Here is a 13,151-nt window from a genome sequence, read left to right as displayed (position 1 = left end):
AATACCCAGTAAATCTCCATCTGCATTTACCACACATTAAAGTGTATTATTTATGTCAACGGTCCCCAACCTTTTAGGCACCAGAGAATAGTTTCATGAAAGACAAATGGTGGTAGAGATGGTTTTGGGATGAAACTGTTCCATCCCAGAACATCAGGCATCAGATTCTCATAAGGAGCTCCCAACCTAGATCCTTTGTATGTGCAGTTCACATAGGGTTCGCCCTCCTATAAAAATCTAATGCCACATGGCCGGGACGGTGGCTCACATCTGTAATCCCAGCACTTTGGGAGGCCGAGGCGGGCGGATCACGAGGTAAGGAGATCGAGACCATCCTGGCTAACACGGTGAAACCCCGTCTCTACTAAACAAAATACAAAAAATTAGCCGGGTGTGGTGGCGGGCGCCTGTAGTCCCAGCTACTCGGGAGCCTGAGGCAGGAGAATGGCGTGAACCCGGGAAGCGGAGCTTGCAGTGAACAGAGATCCCGCCACTGCAATCCAGCCTGGGCGACAGGGCGAGACTCCGTCTCAAAAAAAAAAACAAAACTCTAACGCCACCACAGATCTGACGGGAGGCGGAGCTCAGGTGGTAATGCTCGCTTTCTGGCAACTCACCTCCTGCTGTGTGGCCCTGTTCCTAACAGGCCACGGACCAGTATCGATCACTGGTCCTGAGACTGGGGACTCCTGGTTTATGTTATATAATGAGCTTTTTTTTTTTTTTTCTCTCTCCAGGTTCCAACATAATTGAAGCAAATAGTAAATACTGGTTGAATGCATGCCAGAAAGACACTATGCTTGGCACACAGACAAAAAAATTCATAGCTCTTGGTTCAAAGAACTCTGTACAGTAAAATCTATTGTTGTGCTCTCTTGTGATAACTTTTTGTTCCTTTAAAGAAGCAATAATCCAGGACAATGGATGAGGCAGGAGTCACTCATCATTGCTGTGAGTGTGAATCATTGCTATTACAAATTTATTCCTAAAGGATTTCCAACCTTTTCTTGATATCTTAAATATCAATTTCTACATTCTCCTACTTTTTCTAAGATTTTCTTTTAATTTAGCCTCTTAATCTGTTGAAAAATTTTAAGTTGATTTGATTTTTATGTTGTTATACTTTTTAATTTATTTCTTTCAAGTTAATTGATTACTTCTAATTGCAAGTTCTTGTGTTAACTTCCTATCATTTCAGGATCATATTGTTTTATTAATTTCTAAATTTATTTTGAATAAAATATTTTTTTAAAAAACACATTGTCTTTTTAAAATATGACTTAATATTTGGCAGTGTCTGTTCCTATTTTTAAAAATGACCTCATATTCTCAACATTTATGTTTCAGATTAATTTGATAGTGTTATGTTGATTTTCAATAAAAGAAATACTTTAACTTTTATTGGGATTGTAATAAAGCTGTGAATTTATCTGATATTTGGTCACAACATTAGGATAAAGCTATCATTTCATTTGTTTCAGTCTCTATTTGATATGTACCAATTAAATTTTATAGATGTCTTCAGGATCATTTGGAACAACTTACTGCTATAGCTATTTATGGCAAAACAGTGCTGAGGGAGTTCAGACTTCTGGAGAGAGCTAAAAAAACCCTCTGAATTCATTTTGTTAATGAAATTAATTCAAAAGGATAACAGGAAAGGCAGGGCTGAAGGAAGAGAATGGCAGCCGTCAGACTGCAAGTCCCTATTCATACTTAAGCAACTGGAGTTTATGTTCACCCAAATTGGCCAGATTGGGAAGAAAGCTAAAAGACTAAGATTACATAGGCTGCTAGAAATTTCTATTAAAAATAAAGGCATGCTTTTGTTTTGATTATGAGGTAGACAAAAAACTTCTAGGAGTGAAGAAAGTTGTAGAGATTGGGGCAAATCTTCAACCAAGTTAACCAAAGTCACTCAAGGGTTACAGGAAACTTCTGCTATGCTAAGAAGTTCTAACCAACAAAAAGCCTCCTGAGTCCAGGAAGCTTGAGCTAGAGTAAAAAAAAAAAAAAAAAATTTAAAGGCCTTTGAGTATGGAGGCTTTGTGTAATGATAGGCAAGGACATTTGAGACAACACTTCATTCCACTAAAAGCAACCAAAAACAGTAACAACAGCAAGAATAACCTGCTTTTTGGGTGAAATGCAGTAAGTATGAAATAATCCCAATTTGAGGAATTGTTGGAATCTGATATTCTTATTGTTTAAATTTTTTAAAATATGTGTTGGTAGATTTTCACAGTGCATTTGATTACATAATTTTAATTTTGCCTGAGTAAACCTGACTTTAAAACAATTGGAAAAAACTGTATCACAATATAAAGAAAAGAATCTGAAAATGTGCAAAGGGAGAGAGTTAGACATACTTGTGGGAACCTCATCCCAACACTTTCATATCACATATTGGTGTTATACTCTGACACAATACCAAGTAAACGGAAAAGCTTTAAACTATGAGTAGAGAATCCTACTCTAATCCTACTCAAAATAGGATTCTCTAAACAAGAAAATACTTTATGCAGGTTATAAACTGGCAAATGCAATGATACTCAAAGAGTCTACAGCAGATTAGGGTGCTATACAGAATATACAAGCCTTCATTAAAAGAACATAATGGGGATGCCTAGGATTCTCACGTCTTAGGTGAGTAACTACTGTCCTTTTTGGAAACAGCTAGATAGATTCTTACTTGCTACTGGATCTTGATGAAGATTAAAGGTCTGACCACAGAACACAGAGAGTCCATCTTAATAAACAATTAAAAAAGAGTTGCCGATAACTAACTAGCTGCATCTGACCTATTCCACTAAAAAATCAAGTCTTTATTTCCTCTAACATAAGTGCCATTAAGGCACAAGTAAGTTACATGAACAGACAGCTCACTCTCTTGGCCTACTCCTACCACACTGTTCTAATATGTCCCATATGGCAGACTACCTATATTAGTTCATCTTCCCCTCCCCACTAAGAAGTAAGCCCCATAAAGGCAGAAATTTTTACTTATTTTGTATGACTTCAACGCATTGAGTAGTATCTCATAGTATCTGAGACATGCTCAACACATATTTGTTGAAATAATAGATGTTTTAAGAATAGATATTTTTGCAAAGATATGGATGGCATATTAGTATTAAACAGAAAATAGAGGAATAAGTTCAATTAGAAAAAAATGCTTAGGGGTCCATTTACAGTATCTGTTGGAAGAATTTAGGCATCATGGGACAAGAACTGAAAAATTCCCCAAACTTCTTTTGCCCAAGATATTCTAAAGGAGAAAGAATGAGAGAGGTAAGGCTATCTTCAGAAAATATCCCAGAATATAATAGCATTGAAATCCAGTTGAAACAGAGAGCTGAAAGAAATGTGAGAATGAATAAAGTAAGTCCTTTCATGTGTAATTTTTGATCTCCAAGGGACTGATGTTAAGTTAGTTTGTCAATACAAGTCAAAATTGTTCTTAAAAGACATCTGGATTCCTGGTCATTAACCATATTGATTAGTTTACCTCTATTGTGGAACACTTGTCTATAAACAAGGTAATTGTGATCAACAGATCAATCATGCCCTAATGCATATCAAACTAGAGTCCAAATGGTACAAATTCAGGGGAAGGTATAAGGCTTCTGAGATCTACGTTTCCAGAGATCCAGCAGATTCATTATTCCCCTAGACATGCAGAAATCCTTCCACTTCTAGAAAGGGTCAGCTCAGCAGAGAATGAGGTGTATTCACGGAGAAGTGATGTGAGTTCTTGAGATTTCATGAAACAGAAATATCAATTATTTTATTTCAGCAGTAGAAATGGTATATATATTTGGTAATGTGCTTCCATTCTGAAAATATGACCTTGATTGTGCAGGTGTTAAAATCTGCTTAAAAAGGAACTTTTAAAAGAAGGAGGACCTGAAAGGCAATCTCTCAATACCATGAAAGAAATGGTTCTATGTACACCTTCGTCCTCTTGTCTCACATGAGGCTCAGATTCTACTGAGAAATGCTCATGAGCACATGCTGTTCACCATTTCATCTCTTCCAAATGATAGCAAACCTTGGCTATAAAATAAGAGAGTAAGGTAGTGACATATTCTGAGAATTCATCCAACCTTCTCACCAAAATTAAACCTTGCCAGTTCAAGTTTTGGATCCAATATGAAGATCCACTAGAGAATTGGAACTTCTCTCAGTGCAGGGAAAGCTCCACCTGGCATAGCATCCTCCAGCTCGAGAGTAGTAGCCTAAACTTGGGTGGTAGTAGATGTTGGTGTGATGACCTAGTCACTGTAAATAGTGAGCGAGGATCTCGCTCAGCATCTAGAAAAGAAGGCAGACTTTGATAACAACACACAAAAAGGAATCTTAGATGTCTTAATCTTGGCTTTCTAGGAGATAGAGAGAGTGCAATGAAGTGAATCAGAGAAGGCTAAGGAAAAAGTATTCAAAAGAGAGAACTGCGTACGTTTTGCCATTTTGTCAGCAATTCCTATTCACTATCACCACTTTGGGTGGGATTACTTGTAGGTCATCATTATTATGGAATGCAAAGGCTTTCTAAGGGTGATGGATACTATTATTGAAAAGCTGCTATATTTTATTGAGTACTATGATGCATTTAGATAGTAGGTTAATGTAGACTTTCAATAAAATCTGGTGAAGAGGAGAAGAATATTTACTGAGGAACTTTGTAGAATGAATTAACACATAGGAACCAACAACAGAAGAGTTGCTGCAAAGGCTTTTATGGAGTAAGAATGTCTAATATATAATTTCCAGTTGTTTCTTGATGCATGATGACACTTACCTGCTTCTCAGAAAACTTTAATGAGTTCTACTCCATATACATGGGGAAGAAAATAGAAAGGGACTCTAGTGTCTCAGGTTTAACTAGATGCTAGGATAAAATAAGCTATTGTTAACGATGGCAGGCCTTGTCTCTTCGGGATTTTAAAAAATTTGGATGGTTTTGAATTGGCACACAACACATACTTGGCCATGTCTTTCCTAATGAGAGAGACAGAAAACATCTGCTTATCCTTCACAGAAATTTAGTGTATTATATTTAACTTCAAAGAATGGTCTTAACAATCTACACAGAAAAATATGAGAGTTATGGCTATTTTTAAGATTTAAGGATAAAATAAAAACATACTAAAAAAGAGAGAATTGTGAGAGACATATTTAAAATTCTGTGAAAGCACAAATATAACTCATAAAGATATTTGTGTGTGTGTGTTTATTCACTTCATGGCTTTCTTGATCTAAAATCAAGTGCACCTTCTGTGATGGGAATTTGCAGACACTGTTCTTTTGATATGCTTATTTATCCAGCACTACATTTAATTGCTGAATCATGTTTTTTTTTTAAAGTTCATGATGCGAAGTCTTGATTTCTAATCACGCCAGGAGAAAATGATCTTAACAACTTTGATGAGCTACTCTGTAGAACTCAGTTAGATTGAAGATTTGTTACATGATCTTCATATTTTCTTTAAGCTGTTTTTCCAGTATCCTTCAAAGTGTTTCAAACACTAAATAACTAATAAATAAAATATGAAAGAAGAGAAAGGAGGAAGAAAGAAACGGAAGGAGGAAGAGGAGGGAGGGAGAAAGAGGAAGGAAGGAAGGGAGCTGAATGAGCTACCTCAGAAAACTGGCTGAAATGTTCATGAGTTCAATAATTTTATTTTTCACAATATGCTTAATGGAAGAGATATAAAATGTTTTTTCCAAATGGCAGTTATGTTTTTTTAACTTTATCTTGGTATGTTACTCTTGTTTATTTTCTCAGTCACTTAGAGGACTGCAAATAAGTTAATAGCATTAATTAACTTATAATAGTGTCAGATACTTAGTTTCTTGAAGGGGAAGAGAGAGAGAAAGAGAATGAGAGAGATTTCAAGGATATGGAAAAATCATCTAAGTATACAAAACCGGGTGATAAAGGAACAATACAGTATAGTGGACCAAGGTCTGAATCTCAGCTTCAACAGAGTTACATGGCCTTAATTAAATCATTTGCTTTTTCTGAGAATCAATTATTAATAATATTATTTATTCTGGAGAAAGGAGAAAATAATATCTAATTTTTGGGTAGGCTCTTATGAAACATAAATAAGAGTAAACATGAAAAGCTTCCTGGTAATAAAAACCAACGAATGAAATTTTTTGTCTTATTGTATGTTAATCAACTTAAGAGTCTATCTTCATACCAAATAATCTATACATTTGTAAAGTGTTTTACTAATCATTTTCAAATACATTATCAGTGTGACTATCACAGCAATCCTACAAGAGAGTGAAAGAGAGTGAAAGTTCTGTCTCATTTTAGAAAGGAATCACTTAGAGTCATAGCTGTTAAACAACTAACCAGGAAGTAGGTAGCAAGGGAAGACTAAAAAACTTGGAATCCAGGTTTGCTCTCATGCATTTCATTACTTTTTACACTTTACAACAAAATTCCTGTTTCATTACAAACCTCAAGCAGAATACGTTAAATATTCCAAATTTCGAATTGTTTTTCTAAGGGAAATAATTTCTTGATGAGGCCTTTTCAATAACAACACAACTTTTTTACAGAGATCAAAAATATTTTATGATTTAAAGAGACATATTTATGTTTAAAATTATAGAGAATCTAAAACTTTGGAGCTATTATAGATACATTATATATATGATTTATGTACAATTTTACTTGCATTATTCTATTATGATTGAATATTACAATCTTAAAGACATACATAAGAAGGGTTTTTTCTTTTTTCTTAAAAACTAATACCAGATAAAGCAGAGTTTTGAGTCTCTCTCTCTGTCTTTCCCAGGTATTTCTCCCTGTTTTCAACAAGTAACATGGTGCCTTCAGTTCAAAGATTCCAGAAAGACTCATAATTAATTGAGTATATTATTTAGTAATTTATATACTAAATTTCATGGTGTCTATAATTAAGCAATTTTTCAAAATTATAAAAGTATAAAGAAAGTATGAAAGGAGAGTGTTAGAAGTGAAAGCTTGCCATTTTCCCAAAGAAAGTAATGGGGTGAATGGTATGAATTAATTAATCATACAAGGTGAAATTTTCAAGATCTATGATCTGCATTGTTTTAACTCCCTAACAATGACTGACTGATCTCTATATACAATTCTTGAACACTCTCTTAACTACCCCCTTTTAAATTCGGAATTCTTTGTATTTAGCATCATTCACTTGAATAAATCAATGGTATCTACATTTTTTTTTCATTTCATTTAACATGTCTCTTTTGAGAAAATGGACATAATGACATACTACAGTTTTATGTTGAATGAGTCATAAGTACAATGTCCATAGCGCTAAACTATGTCCCTTGACTCTAGCAGAGCTGTGAACCCACCTAACGTCTAATGGGAAAACATTTCAACCATTGTTCCAATTATAAGAGGTTTGTCAGTTCAGCTGACTTCTGTAATGTAGACATTCATCGTGCAAACCAACAGATTACTTGGACATATGAGAGATGTAATACATATTTACAATAATATAAATATAGATATAATAAATATCATATATATTCTATATATTTATATATACATAAAATCTAAGAATCATTAGCTCCAACTGTCTTCTCAGTTTAAATTGAGGAAGAGGGCGGAGTGCGGTGGCTCACGCCTGTAATCCCAGCACTTTGGGAGGCTAAGGCTGGCGGATCACCTGAGATGGGGAATTCCAGACCAGCCTGGCCAACATGGTGAAACCTGGTCTCTACTAAAAATACAAAAATTAGCTGGGTGTGGAGGCACATGCCTGTAATCCCAGCTACTTGGGAGGCTGAGGCACAAGAATTGCTTTAACCTGGGAGGCAGAGGTTGCAGTGAGTCATGGTCATGCTACCGCACTCTAGCCCAGGCAACACAGTGAGACCCTGTCTAAAAAAAAAAAAAAAAAAAAAATTGAGGAAGAGATCATAACTAACATCTAATGACTAATCTAATGACTATAAAATACTAGGCAGTGTGTTAGGTTATATATACATATGTGTGTGTGTGTATATATATATATCCTTAAAGAATCCTAACATCAATGCTAAATAGGTATGATTATACTCATTTTACAATGGTAGGAATTAAAGCTCCCAAGATTAATTAACTCAAGGCTAGTAAGCATAAAAAGAGCAATATAAACACAGATATATCAGAATCAAAAGCCAGTTTTTTTTCCATTACTACCATTATATAAAGAGAAAACTGAGATCCAGAGAAATTAAACTAATTATCCAAAAAGACAAGCAGTATTGTCACTAGAATTTGAATAAATGTTTTTCTATTTGAATCTACTGTCTCCTGAAGGACCTAAAGTAGCTAGAAAAACATTCCATGCCAAACTTGTCAGGAATACCACAGCATACTTCAGAGTAAAGTAGATACTGTCCTACATAAATTATATAAAAATTTTGCACATTATTCTTAGTGTGTGATTCTAAAAACAGCTGTAAGTTCTCTTAACTAAAGTATGAATAAACATATGTATTTCATAATTATAAAGTAAATGGAAAATATGGAAAATACTGCCAATATGTTCCTCAGTATCTAGTATCATTTCTTCTTATTTGTACAAACTTATTCTTTTGAAATAATAGTATCTCTGGCTATATTTAAATATGTATGTTTATAGTATGCAGTTAATTAAAGCTTTCTATGTCACTAGGCAGTGTTGGCTTTGAAGTTCATTTATAAAGACCACTAAATGTGCATTCATAGAACAATCAATCCAATCAGTGATATTAATATTTCCTCTTCTTTCTTGCCTATACTTATTTAAGTGATGAATTCAATTAAGTTAGTTAAATTCCTCTTTCCCAGCAAAACATTTTCGTGGAAAAGTGATCGATTTTTCCGTATTTGCATAAACAATTCCCAAGTAAGAGCTTATGATGATACATTGAATAGAAAATAAAATTTCAAAGAAATTTTGTTTTCTTTTTAACTGTGCCAACAGATTACTATTACTTTATTAACTGTTTATAAAAATGTGGTATTCTGTAAGAATGTGCAATATAATCAGTTAAAAGCCAACATCTATCCTATAGCTTCTGCTGCTAGCCATGATAGAGTAATAGGTACCGGATTTACTACCCCATCCCACTCCACTCCCAAAACAACAACAACAACAAAAATGACAACATACGCACACACAAAAATATTTTAAGGTAATGAACATGAGACAACAAAGGATGGCAATTCCTGAGAGGCGAGAAACAAATGAGGTGAACCTACAACTGCCTCAGTTTATTCTTACTGTTTTGAGAAAATTTCCCACAGTCAGGAAAAACAGATGAAGCCTGGCAGACTGAATGGAGAAGGCACAGAGATGAGTGTCTGAAAAGACAAAAACAGCAAGCATTCACACAACACAGAATCAGGGAGAAGAAAGCGGCACAGATAATAAATTCCAGAGATCAGTAGATATTCTCCCTTAAGCACTCAGCTGACCCTTGATTAACATATGTATGTTAGGAAACTATTCAAGGCTGAGGAAAGAACCAATGGCAATTGTGCCCGGCCCTAACACAAATCCAGGAATTGTGCTTGAACTAACCTAGAAAACCTCGAGATTCCGAGAGCACTGGTTAGGGTCCTCACAATGGTCTTGCCTCAGTGGTGGGGAATAAGTCCTAGACTGAGCATTGCTCTGGTACTGCCTAACTTAAGAGCAAGACCCAAAAGGATCAAATTGTCTCCAAATATCCTAAAACAAAGCTCAAGAATATTTATGGAAATCCAAAATATCTGCCAAAAAAGTGGAATTCATAATACTCACAACCCAATAAAAATTATTAGAAATGCAAAGAAGCAAAAAAATATAATACACTAACATTTTAAACTCTTTCTCTGTTTCTCATGTAGGTTACTTTAAAATGTGTAATTTTTTTTATTAGGAAAACCAGACAATGAGAAAGGAAATCTGCACTGCTTTTAGCACATTATGGGATTTTACTTAATGCTATACTTTCTGCTGTAGTAGCTCATTGATACAGTACAGTGCTCAAAGAAAAGTGCTATTGATATTTTTTAAGTATTTTCATTTGGAATCAAAATTTGGAAACCCGCAGTCTTACCACACTGCATAGTTAGGAGAAAAACCAATCAGTTGTAACCGATCCAGAACGGACAGGATGTTTGACAGCACAGAAAGACAACAAGAAGCACCTCAGTACCTGGAAAGACAAGTCACTCAGGGAACTGGGAGCCTTGAGAGTGGAGAAAGGATTGGTGCAAAAAACAGAATGGCTGCAAAGTCTCTTAGAACCAACACCTCCTTCTTCACCACACAGAATTATGCAAATATCACTCCCTGACCTCACAGAGCACTGGAGGATGAAACAGACTAGCTGTAGACCAGAGTGGGCCAGGAAGGAAAGAAATTAGGAAGGGGAGTTGGCACTTCTGCTTATGTTAAAGTCTACCTACTGCAGGGGCTATTTAAAGTCCACACATTGCAACTTAACGTATGAAGAATTCTTATACAATTAAGCCTCTGGAAGATGGAACATTAGAGAATTCAAATCTAGAGGGACTGACCAGAGAGACTAAAAATATTGGCATTCGGGATTTGGATTGGAGGAGAGGGAGTGACAAGGAAATAATCAGCTACTCCCCATGTCACCCACAGTAAAATCCTCAGGCAACAAATCCTGTCGATTTATAAAGAGCTTCCAATTATTTTTTTGTATTAGAGTGAAATGAAATAGTATTCAATTAACATTTTTTAGAATTTATTATAAGGACTTTATTTTTTAGACCACTTTTATGTTCACAGCAAAATGGAGTGGAAAGTACAGAGATTTTTCATATAATCCCTAGCTCTACACAAGTGTAGTTTCCCCCATTATCGGTATCCCTCTCCATGAAGGTACAGTTGTTATGATGGATAAGCCTACCTTGACACATCACAATCACCCAAAGCCCACAGTTTACATTAGGGTTCACTTGTGGTACTGCACAACATATGGGCTTGGACAAAGGTACAATGACATGTTATCCATATCATATAGATTATTTTCTTTTTTCCCCCATTTTGTATACACTATGCTTAGCAAAATAACGTGGGGACAGAAAACCAAATACAGCATGTCCTCACATATAAGTGGGAGCTAAATGATGACAACAGATGGACACAAAGAGGGGAACAACAAACCCTGGGGCCTACTTGAGGTTGGAGGGTCGGATGAGAGAGAGGATCAGAAAAAAATAACCATTGAGTACTAGGCTTAGTACCTGGGTGATGAAATAATCTGTACGGCAAACCCCCATGACACAAGTTTACCTATGTAACAAACATGCACATGTACCCCAAACCTAAAATAAAAGTGAAAAAAAAAAGTAGAAATTCTTTTTTTTTGAGATGGAGTCTCGCTTTGTCATCCAGGTTGGAGTGCAATGATGCAATCTCGGCTCACTGCAACCTCCTCCTCCCGGGTTCAAGTGATTCTCCTGCCTCAGCCTCTCCAGTAGCTGAGATTACAGGCATGCGCCACCACACCTGGCTAATTTTTGTATTTTTAGTAGAGAAAGGGTTTCACCATGTTGGCCAGGCTGGTCTGGAACTCCTGACCTCATGTGATCCACCCACCTCTCCCTCCAAAAGTGCGGGGATTATGAGCATGAGCCACCACACTCAGCCCAGTTAAATTTTTAAAAAGACCTACACTAAGGTACAGCATTATGAAATATCAGAAAAGTGGTGATACAGCTTTCATTGGTGATACAGCTTTCATTGGCTGGAAGAAAGTCTCATTCGAATGTTCATGGTCCTCTCAACAGAAACATGGAAAGATAAAAGAATGGAAAAATGGCTTCCACATTCTGACAGAAAATAATTTTCCAACCTAGAAATGTTCCCATTCATGTGGAAAGGTAGAATAAAAAGATTTTCAGACATGCACTAGCTCAAAACTTTTCCTCCTGAAACCATTTCTAGGGAAGCTTATGGAAAATGTGCTTCACCAATACAAAAGAATAAGCAAATCCAGGAAATAGGACACTCAAGAAAAGAAAGTGAAGAGCACCCCTAAGATAATGGATTTATTATGAATGGAAGTCCTAGCTCCAGAAATACTAAATGGAAGAAATAATAGAATGGAAGCCCCAGCTCAACAGAGAAAAAAGTGATAAACAATCCCAGAGAGCTGTGGGTACACAATGAAGCTTGAAGATGGTTCAGTGGCAGGGGAGGGAGTTCCTGAGTAACTCCACAGAAGAGAACTACGGAGGATCTGAGGCGGTTTCTTTCCACAGCATAACCTGGACCTTCCCCACAGGTACACTGCCTGATGTGTTTGATTACCCTGAGAAAGGCTTTATAGTTCTACCACAATGCTTGGTGAGACACTATCAATAGGTAACTAGAAAATTTAGCAGACAACCAAAGGAAAATGCGTAAATACTTAGAAACAAAGACAGTTGAATAAGAAAATGATAATCATAATACTCATTACTCAGTTCTGAGCAAAATTTAAATAGTTATATAATACGCATACATGGTATTCCTCTAAACAAAAATAATTACTATATTGGAAGAATGGGGAGTGGAAGATGTGTGTTGTGACGGTATAGTTAGACTGCTAAATCCTTATATTTCATAGTAGGAAGTCAATGAATACGCCCTCAAATTGAGAAACTGTGAAACTGACTATAGAGAATAAAAGCAGGGAAAAAAACTCAAAACGCTTCAAAGTGTTTCTTTCTGAAAAGTACATCATGGAAAAGCTGACAAGGTGAAGGCAGGGGCCAGATGGTTTTTGTTATTGTTGTTTTACTTGTTCTTGTTTTCTTGTAAGCTTTCTAATAATAGCTGATTTTTGAGCTATGTACAAGCATTATTTTGGCAAGAACATTTTTTAAAGAACAGGTAATATCTTCTCAAGAAATCATCTTGACTATAGCGGCTACAGCTGTTTACAAAATGTACACTTTTTTCAGAAAATTAAACATTGAAATATTAGTATATATGTGATATAGTCATTCTTTTAGCATTTTTACCTTTCTGTATCACATAGGCTTAGAATAAGATCACATAAATGCTAATCTGTGAAAATCATACAAATGCTAATCTGAAGAAAATATAGATCAGATTGTAGTGTTTCACTTTTTTTATTGTCATAGAAAAATTATTCTTACA

General features: G+C 35.6%; 1 protein-coding gene across 5 annotated transcripts in view; it reads right to left on the bottom strand.

The window, feature by feature from the left end:
* KCNT2 (potassium sodium-activated channel subfamily T member 2) overlaps window positions 1–13,151 on the bottom strand; it is a 398,329-nt gene that overhangs the window by 357,391 nt on the left and 27,787 nt on the right. The gene's annotated exons all lie outside the window — the stretch shown is intronic.

The sequence above is a fragment of the Symphalangus syndactylus genome, chromosome 19 (genome assembly GCF_028878055.3).
Source record: "Symphalangus syndactylus isolate Jambi chromosome 19, NHGRI_mSymSyn1-v2.1_pri, whole genome shotgun sequence".
In the NCBI taxonomy this organism is placed as follows: Eukaryota; Metazoa; Chordata; class Mammalia; order Primates; family Hylobatidae; genus Symphalangus; species Symphalangus syndactylus.
This window is presented reverse-complemented; position numbering and strand designations above follow the sequence as displayed.